Source organism: Meles meles, chromosome 11, assembly GCF_922984935.1.
Source record: "Meles meles chromosome 11, mMelMel3.1 paternal haplotype, whole genome shotgun sequence".
In the NCBI taxonomy this organism is placed as follows: Eukaryota; Metazoa; Chordata; class Mammalia; order Carnivora; family Mustelidae; genus Meles; species Meles meles.
The window spans coordinates 28,554,115-28,565,069 of NC_060076.1; positions in this window are offsets into that span (position 1 = coordinate 28,554,115).

A 10,955-nucleotide genomic window follows, 5' to 3' on the forward strand; every position below is an offset into this window, starting at 1 on the left:
GGGTGGCAATCCTTATATCACATCAATTAGATTTTAAGCCAAAGACTATAATAAGAGATGAGGAAGGACACTATATCATATTCAAAGGGTCTGTCCAACATGAAGATCTAACAATTTTAAATATCTATGCCCCTAACGTGGGAGCAGCCAACTATATCAACCAATTAATAACAAAATCAAAGAAACACATCAATAATAATACAATAATAGTAGGGGACATTAACACTCCCCTCACAGAAATGGACAGATCATCCAAGCAAAAGATCAACAAAGAAATAAAGGCCTTAAATGACACACTGGACCTGATGGACATCACAGATATATTCAGAACATTTCATCCCAAAGCAACAGAATACACATTCTTCTCTAGTGCACATGGAACATTCTCCAGAACAGATCACATCCTGGGTCACAAATCAGGTCTCAACCAGTATCAAAAGATTAGGATCATTCCCTGCATCTTTTCAGACCACAATGCTCTGAAGCTAGAACTCAATCACAAGAGGAAAGCTGGAAAGAACCCAAATACATGGAGACTAAACAGCATCCTTCTAAAGAATGAATGGGCTAACCAGGGAATTAAAGAAGAACTGAAAAAATTCATGGAAACAAATGATAATGAAAACACAACGGTTCAAAATCTGTGGGACACAGCAAAGGCAGTCCTGAGAGGAAAATATATAGCAGTACAAGCCTTTCTCAAGAAACAAGAAAGGTCTCAAGTACACAACCTAACCCTACACGTAAAGGAGCTGGAGAAAGAACAAGAAAGAAACCCTAAACCCAGCAGGAGAAGAGAAATCATAAAGATCAGAGCAAAATCAATGAAATAGAAACCAAAAAAACAATAGAAGAAATCAATGAAACTAGGAGCTGGTTCTTGGAAAGAATCAATAAGATTGATAAACCCCAGGCCAGACTCATCAAAAAGAAAAGAGAAAGGACCCAAATCAATAAAATCATGAATGAAAGAGGAGAGATCACAACTAACACCAAAGAAATACAGACAATTATAAGAACATACTATGAGCAACTCTACGCCAACAAATTTGACAATCTGGAAGAAATGGATGCATTCCTAGAGACATATAAACTACCACAATGGAACCAGGAAGAAATAGAAAACCTGAACAGGCCCATAACCAATAAGGAGATTGAAACAGTCATCAAAAATCTCCAAACAAACAAAAGCCCAGGGCCAGATGGCTTCCCAGGGGAATTCTACCAAACATTTAAAGAACAACTAATTCCTATTCTCCTGAAACTGTTCCAAAAAATAGAAATGGAAGGAAAACTTCCAAACTCATTTTATGAGGCCAGCATCACCTTCATCCCAAAACCAGGCAAGGATTCCACCAAAAAAGAGAACTACAGACCAATATCCTTGATGAACACAGATGCAAAAATTCTCACCAAAATACTAGCCAATAGGATTCAACAGTACATTAAAAGGATTATTCACCACGACCAAGTGGGATTTCTTCCAGGGCTGCAGGGTTGGTTCAACATCTGCAAATCAATCAATGTGATAGAACACATTAATAAAAGAAAGAACAAGAAATATATGAAACTCTCAATAGATGCTGAAAAAGCATTTGACAAAGTACAGCATCCCTTCCTGATCAAAACTCTTCAAAGTGTAGGGATAGAGGGCACATACCTCAATATTATCAAAGCCATCTATGAAAAACCCACCACAAATATCATTCTCAATGGAGAAAAACTGAAAGCTTTTCCGTTAAGGTCAGGAGATGTCCATTATCACCACTGCTATTCAACATAGTACTAGAAGTCCTAGCCTCAGCAATCAGACAACAAAAAGATACTAAAGGCATCCAAATCCGCAAAGAAGAAGTCAAACTATCACTCTTCGCAGATGATATGATACTATATGTGGAAAACCGAAAAGACTCCACTCCAAAACTGCTAGAGCTTGTACAGGAATTCAGTAAAGTGTCAGGATATAAAATCAATGCACAGAAATCAGTTGCATTTCTGTACACCAACAACAAGACAGAAGAAAGAGAAATTAAGGAGTCAATCCCATTTACAATTGCACCCCAAACTACAAGATACCTAGGAAGAAACCTAACCAAAGAGGCTAAGAATCTATATGCAGAAAACTATAAAGTACTCATGAAAGAAATTGAGGAAGACACAAAGAAATGGAAAAATGTTCCATGCTCCTGGATTGGAAGAATAAATATTGTGAAAATGTCTATGCTACCTAAAGCAATCTACACATTTAATGCAATCCCTATCAAAAAACCATCCATTAAAAAAAATACCATCCATTTTTTTCAAAGAAATGGAACAAATAATCCTAAAATTTATATGGAACCAGAAAAGACCTCAAATAGCCAAAGGAATATTGAAAAAGAAAACCAAAGTTGGTGGCATCACAATTCTGGACTTCAAGCTCTATTACAAAGCTGTCATCATCAAGACAGCATGGTACTGGCACAAAACAGACACATAGATCAATGGAACAGAATAGAGAGCCCAGAAATAGACCCTCAACTCTATGGTCAACTAATCTTCGACAAAGCAGGAAAGAATGTCTAATGGAAAAAAGACAGCCTCTTTAATAAATGGTGCTGGGAAAATTGGACAGCCTCCTGCAGAAAAATGAAATTGGACCACTTCCTTACACCACACACGAAAATAGACTCCAAATGGATGAAGGACCTCAATGTGAGAAAGGAATCCATCAAAATCCTTGAGGAGAATGCAGGCAGCAACCTCTTCGACCTCAGCCACAGCAACATCTTCCTAGGAACATTGGCAAAGGCAAGGGAAGCAAGGGCAAAAATGAACTATTGGGATTTCATCAAGATCAAAAGCTTTTGCACAGCAAAGGAAACGGTTAACAAAACCAAAAGACAACTGACAGAATGGGAGAAGATATTTGCAAACAACATATCAGTTGTTTCGGCTAGTGTCCAAAGTCTATAAGGAACTTAGCAAACTCAACACCCAAAGAACAAATAATCCAATCAAGAAATGGGGAGAGGACATGAACAGACATTTCTGCAAAGAAGACATCCAGATGGCCAACAGACACATGAAAAAGTGCTCCTCATCACTTGGCATCAGGGAAATTCAAATAAAAACCACAATGAGATATCACCTCACACAGTCAGAATGGCTAAAATTAACAAGTCAGGAAATGACAGATGCTGGCGAGGATGCGGAGAAAGGGGAACCCTCCTACACTGTTGGTGGGAATGCAAGCTGGTGCAACCACTCTGGAAAACAGCATGGAGGTTCCTCAAAATGTTGAAAATAGAACTACCCTATGACCCAGCAATTGCACTACTGGGTATTTACCCTAAAGATACAAACGCAGTGATCCGAAGGGGCACGTGCACCTGAATGTTTATAGCAGCAATGTCTACAATAGCCAAACTATGGAAAGAACCTAGATGTCCATCAACAGATGACTGGATAAAGAAGTGGTATATATACACAATGGAATACTATGCAGCCATCAAAAGAAATGAAATCTTGCCATTTGGGATGACGTGGATGGAACTAGAGGGTATCATGCTTAGTGAAATAAGTCAATCGGAGAAAGACAACTATCATATGATCTCCCTGATATGAGGACGTGGAGATGCAACATGGGGGTTAGGGGGATAGGAGAAGAATAAATGAAACAAGATGGGATTGGGAGGGAGACAAACCATAAATGACTCTTAATCTCACAAAACAAACTGGGGGTTGCTCGGGGGAGGTGGGGTTGGGAGAGGGGGAGGGGGTTATGGACATTGGGGAGGCTATGTGCTATCCTGAGTGAAGTGTGTAAACCTAGTGATTCACAGACCTGTACCCCTGGGGATAAAAATACATTATATGTTTATAAAAAAAAGAAAGAAAGAAAGGATGAATACCCAACTTTTGTAGCAACATGGATGGGACTGGAAGTGATTATGCTGAGGGAAATAAGTCAAGCAGAGAGAGTCAAGTATCATATGGTCTCACTTATTTGTGGAGCATAACAAACGACATGGAGGACATTGGGAGATGGAGAGGAGAAGAAGTTGAGGGAAATTGGAAGGGGAGGTGAACCATGAGAGACTATGGACTCTGAAAAACAACCTGACGATTTTGAAGGGGCGGGGGTGGGAGGTTGGGGGAACCAGGTGGTGGGTAATAGGGAGGGCATGTATTGCATGGAGCACTGGGTGTTGTGCAAAAACAATGAAGACTGTTACACTGAAAAATAAATAAATAAATAAATAAAAATGCAAGAGAAATTTTCAGATTTCAGTAAATGGGTTGAAATTTAAATTGAGTTGAGGCTTCAGAAAGAACACAACAGCAAAGTGATCAAACAGAAGACCTAAAACTTCAGAACAACTCTCCTGAAGTCTTATTTCCATTTGTTAATCTATATATGTTCTTGCATTTTCTTTGTGAACCAACACATACATGAAAATAATTTCAGTATAATCTTGCGTTTTCCAAATCCTCTCCCCACTTTTGTTTTCTTTTCTATTCCTTAGGCAAAGATTTTCAGTACAACATTGAATTTTAAGAACAATAAAACAAATCTGTACCATCTTTCTGATTTTAGTAGTAATGTGTTTGAAACTTCACCACTAAACCTGTATTCTAACATTTGTGATATATTATTATTTGATTTTCTTAATTATTAAGATTAAGAAAATCATATTATATTCTTTCCTGAGCATTTTAAATAAAAGACTGCTAAATTTTATTAAAGGCTTGGAATCTCTCCTTTTAAGTATATTAAGGTGGTGAATTATAAAGCAAATTTTCTAATACTAGAAAATTCACTCTTAGTATAAACTCTGCTGATTCATATTTTAAATGTTAGAATTATTAACAATTATAAATATATTAATGATTCCATTTGATATTTACAGTACTCAATTTTATTTAAGATTTTTCATATTTATTTTGATAGATGAATTTACCTACACATTTTCTCCAAATTTGCTGTATTTGTTTGCTGTTATTAAATATATAGTAGAATTATGAACTCTGTGGGTAGTATCATTATTATTAGTAGTAGTAAGAACAAAAGATTTACTCTCGGAAAATTTTAAGTACATAATACTTAAATACTTAAATATAATACTTAGTATTGTAAGCTATAGGCACTATGCTTTATAGTAGATCTCTGAAACTTTACACAACTGAAACTTCATATCCCCCTTGCTTCTCATTTTCCCCTCCCCATTCTATTCTCTGCTTCTATGAATCTATTTTAGATTCCACATTTAAGTAAGATTGTACAGTATTTGTCCTTCTCTGTCTAGCTTATTTCACTTAACTTATGTCCTCCAGGATTATTATTCAGGCTTAAATAAGAAGGAAATCCTGCCATTTGACTTTTAAACATTTTAATGATTATATTTCATATATGTCTGCATTTGACTCATAGCTCCCTTTTTTAAGCCTTATATTTATAAATGCTTCCATTTGCATTTGCATTTTATCAGAAAAAATAATTTTTTTTTAGCATTAGTTTTAGTCATGCACTTGATATGTTTTTACACATTTATTTGTTTGAGAGAGATTTTGATTTCTTCTTTACAAAGTGGATTTGATTTTGTTTTTTAAAACTAGTTTATACTAAGTGTGGAAGTTCATTGATTTTAGACATGTCTGTTTTTCTGTTAAAGCATTTGGTACTATAACTTTTCTCTTAAGCACTGGTTTAATTGCACCCCACAAATTTTGTAACATGTGTTTTCATTTTCATTCAAATCAAATTCTAATTTCCTTATGATATTTTTTCCTCATGGGTTATTTATGTCATTTCATTTCTAAATATATGAGGGTTTTCCATATATTGTTCTGTTCTTGACTTTTAGAGAATGCTACTATTGTTAGAGGACATATTTTACATGACCTAAAAAATTATTAGGGTTGTTTTCTGACCTAGAATATGGTCTAACTTGGTGGCTGTTTCATGTACACTTGAAAAGAATATATATTTGGCTTTTTTTTCAGTGAAGGACTCTATAAATGTCAATTATGTCAGATTGGTTGATAGTGTTTTTCAGGACTTCTATATCCTTAAAAGATTTCCCTCTCTATTCATTCTATCAGTTACTGAGAAAAGCATTAATATCTCCAACCATAATTGTGGATACATCTACTTCTCCTTCCTATTCTATTAATTTTATTTCATGTGTTTTGAAGCTGTATTACTAAGTGAATTCCCATTCAAGATTTTTATGTGTTGTTGTTAAAATGAACTTTTCTTGGTAAGGTTTTTCTTTTTTTCATGGCAATTTTCCTTGTTCTGAAGTATTCTTTGATATTAAGCCAGCCATTCAAGCTTCCTTTTGATTAATGTTTGCTTAGGATATATTTTTTTCATTTTACTTTTAACTTATCAGAGTTTTCCTATTTATTTATTTATTTTTAAAGATTTTATTTATTTATTTATTTGAGAGAGAGAGTGCAAGAGAGCAGGAGAGTGGGATGAAGGGCAGAGGGAGAAGCAGACTCCCCACTTAGCAGGGATTTTGGTGCCAGACTCCATCTAATCCTGGGACTCCAGGATCATGACCTGTGCTGAAGGCAGATGCTTATCAACTAAGCCACGCTGGCGCCCCTGTGTTTTTCTACTCAAAAGTGCTTTCTTTCATACAATCACATAGATGTTTTCTAAAATATTCTATGAATAACCTTTTGTTTTTTGACATGTTTAGACTGTTTATATTTAATGTAATTATTGATATATTTAGACTAAATCTTACCATTTAGTTAGTTGTTTCTATTTATTTTCTCTCTCCTTTTTCTTCTCTCTTTTTCTGCTGGCTATAAGATTAATTACATAATTGCTAGGTTTCTATTTTTTCTCAATTACTGGTTCAATATTTATACTTCTTTTTTTAAAGACTAGGGTTATAATATTCATCTTTAATTAATCACCATCTACCTTCAAATATTGTTAAATCACTTCACAGAGTATTAAACCTTATACAGCATACTTGTAATTCCTCCCTCCCATTTGTCTCTCTTTATTATCTACCTTTTACTTTCACATATGCTATACTACATAGGTATTATTATTTATGCTGTTTATTTCAATAGAAGATAGAAGAAAACTTTACATGTATCCTCATTTTACTATTCTGGGAACATATTTTATCATAACTGGTACTATTGGCCCAGTTCAGTGGGCTGTAGTCAACTTGGCTTAGTTACAGAGGTAGAGCACATCCCTGCTTCTTTCCAGTTTTCTATAAACCCACACTGAAAAATTTTTATTCTTCCCTCAGCTTATTTTAATAGGACTATTTGTAATTTCTCATCAGACATTGGGCATTTTCCATCCTTATCATTCCATAGGGTTAGAGTTTCAGACTTCTTTTGCCTCCTTCTGAACATAGAGATGGAGTCTTAGGCCTCAACATTGGTTCCACAGCTATCTAAAATAGCCAGGAAATAGTACCTCTGAGGAAGTGCAGTATTCTAAGTAAAGAAAACCATCTTGGTTTGGGAAGACCTGGATTCACAGTCTGTCCCCACCAGTGGTAAGAGATAGAAAACACATTCCTCATATAATTTGAAATAATGGATATGGTTTTTATTTGGCTTCTTTTAGATCGGTCTTGAAAATTAAAGATGATGCATTTGACATATAATGTTATACAGTATCTGTAAATCAATAAGGATTAAAGATAAATTAGATGTAATTGAATAAATAGTATTTCAAAACAATGTTCCCATTTACTTACAAAACATTTTCATCTGCCCTCACAGTCTTGGGAATCATTTGGATTAATATCTTTGTTTTAATAATGAGGCTTTGGGGACATAATAATAAGTGACAAATTACTAAGAGACAGACTGGGACACAAACACAAGTGTTTCCAACTCTATCTCCATATATTTCTTCTATTACACAATGACGTCTCCTTAAAAAAGTGGCTGTACATTGCCATACAGCATGTAGCCTCTATTACATGGCTCCACAAAGAACAGAAAACATCTTCAATCACTACAAAATAATTCAGTGCTTTCTGGAGTAGTGTAAAAGAGATTTCCTCTCCTCATTGTTTAGCTTAAAACTTGCTGAACTGAGAGAGGAATGATGGAAATAATTGATATGGATGCTTTTGAAAAATGGATGGTGAAAAAAATAAAAGTGGAAGTGTGGGCTGTCTGTAGAAATAGAACAGAACCCAGGAATGCTAGTAAAAAATTGATTATCCCGGGGGTGCCTGAGTGACTCATTCTATTAAGCATCTGCCTTCGACTGGAGTCATGATCCCAGGATCCCGGGATGGAGTCCTGCATCAGTATCCCTGCTAAGTGGGTGAGTCTGCTTCTCCCTCTCTCTCCGCCTCCCCCCATGCTCTCTCTCTCTCAAATAAATAAAATCTAAAAAAAAAAAAAAAAAGATCAATTATCCCAGCAGGATATTGAAGCTGAGCATGCAAAGTACAAGTTGATAATGAAAGTCTGCTGTTTTGGATAACAGACATCTGAGGGTTTATAGTTACCCATAAGCAGTATGTAATCCTATATTCTGTCTCAAGAAATAAGCCAGGCATGTCTCCTTACTGTATCCTTAGGAAGCAGGACTTGAGGTGCACTGGCAAAAGGGTTTGTTTTTCAACAGCTTTAATTTAACCTCCCAACTTCTTAGAAAGTGTTAATCTCTGTGGGGTACTACTGTCCCATTTTGTTTCTGCCAGCTCTTTCTTATTGGATTCCCTCCATTTTCCTGTCACTTCCCATGTTTACTCACAAGGCCTAAAACAACTTTAAAGCAATGGGTCAAGCCTTGATGAGCAAAAGAAAATTCATTTTCTTTGAAACTTTATTCTCTAAGCGTCTTACCCTTTAGAAAAATTATGTAGTTGTCAGAAACACATGTTTTAATTTTATTTTTTGGTTTGCTAGTCTTCTTTCTAAATAATCATTGTATGTTACAAAATGTGTTAATAAATTTGATATCAATGTATATTTAACTTTTTTGGTTGTAGGAAAAAAATTAAGAGCAAAGCCTATCAGTACTGAAGTGCTAAGAGTTTGAGAAATTTTTAAAAAAATGATCTTGTATGTCCTTCAACGGATGAATGGATAAGGAAGATGTGGTCCATATACACTATGGAGTATTATGCCTCCATCAGAAAGGATGAATACCCAACTTTTGTAGCAACATGGACGGGACTGGAAGAAATTATGTTGAGCGAAATAAGTCAAGCAGAGAGAGTCAAGTATCATATGGTCTCACTTATTTGTGGAGCATAACAAATAACATGGAGGACATGGGGAGATGGAGAGGAGAGGGAGTTGAGGGAAATTGGAAGGGGAGATGAACCATAAGAGACTATAGACTCTGAAAAACAACCTGAGGGTTTTGAAGGGGCGGGGGGTGGGAGGTTGAGGAACCAGGTGGTGGGTAATAGGGAGGGCACGTACTGCATGGAGCACTGGGTGTGATGCCAAAACAATGAACACTGTTATGCTGTAAACAAACAAACAAACAAAAAAATGATCTCGTGTTTAGAGTTTTGAAGCCTTTTCACGTGTTATCTTATTTTAACATATGTGGGGATTGCTGAAGTTTATTTTGGTACCATGTTTTTCAGACAACTAATTATTGTAGAAGTGGGATTAAATCCACTTCTCTAGCCTTATGTTCTATTAGGCCCAAATATTTCTTATTTCTAATTCCTTGACCTAATTTTACTCTATAGTAAGAGAGAACCTTATTTCTTCAATTTAAATTTAAGGCTAGAATTATATGGGAGCAAATCAGGCCAAAGAGACCAAGAAAAATGATTCAGTGATGTGTCTCAAATGATGCCTATATCTAAAAAATTTGAATTTAAGGAAACCATTCCCCTCAGTCACATATAATCATATATGATTTGTCCCTAGGTGTATAAAGCTAGACATTTAATAAAGGCAACTGCATCTTCTACATTTGTCCTGTTCAAGTACGGAATATTATTTACAGTTTTTAGAAGGTACTTATAAGACATTCAGGCTCAGTAATCTGGGTTTTGATTTATCTGAAAGGCAACTAAAGGTAGTTAAATTGGTTTTTCCTTGGGCTTGCTTTACCTTCTACAAGTCCACTCAGGTTAGAAATAATAGCTTTATGTAGCTCTCAGAACTTGGGTCAGACTCTTCTGACACTTTGCGTACAGATGTGCCCACAGGCATATGATCCCACATGTGAAGCCAGCTATAATACATTATGATAATAGGAAAAGTTGTATCCACAACTCTACTGCAGGAAGCATTTATATTTGTGCATAATATTTCTCAGGAGGTTTGATAGGGAATACGATGAGAGTAACTTTCTACATTTTTATTAATGACTTTACACTTCAGAATACCTAAAAGCAAGAAGTTCAAGCTTTCTCACCTAAAGCGGCTGCACAGAACAACAGCTGAGGTAACTGCTTTCAGGAAGGGATCAAACCTTAGAGATATCTTTGATGTCAGCTTATTTGCTGAGGTACAGATGATATTGCTCATGGCACTTTTTATATCTCAGGTTATGTTATTGAGGTCCACAGTTCATACTGCAAAAATAATTTGCCAACATACCTTTGATCATTTTTATATATTCCCAGTTTTGGAGAAATGCCATGCTTCCATCATTTGTCCCAGTTCAGATAATGATCTTACCACTCAATTTCATAAACGACTCTCAATTTTTTAAGTTACTTGTTAACTATTTGGGAAACCTTCAATGCTATTGCTTCAGAAAGCCTTGGGGATTTCAGTTTCCTCGACAAGAACAAAATTCTCCATTTAGTCACTGCAGGTTTTTATTGCTTTAAATCTCTATTATCCATAAGAATTGATCCATAGATTAATACAAGAAACCACACCTATTCCTGCACCCCATGTCGGACTCTCATATTTAGGCTGGCTGATCTGAACACTGCAACAAGCATAATGGGAGGCAGTAAATGGTGTGAAAATATATTAAAATATAGGGA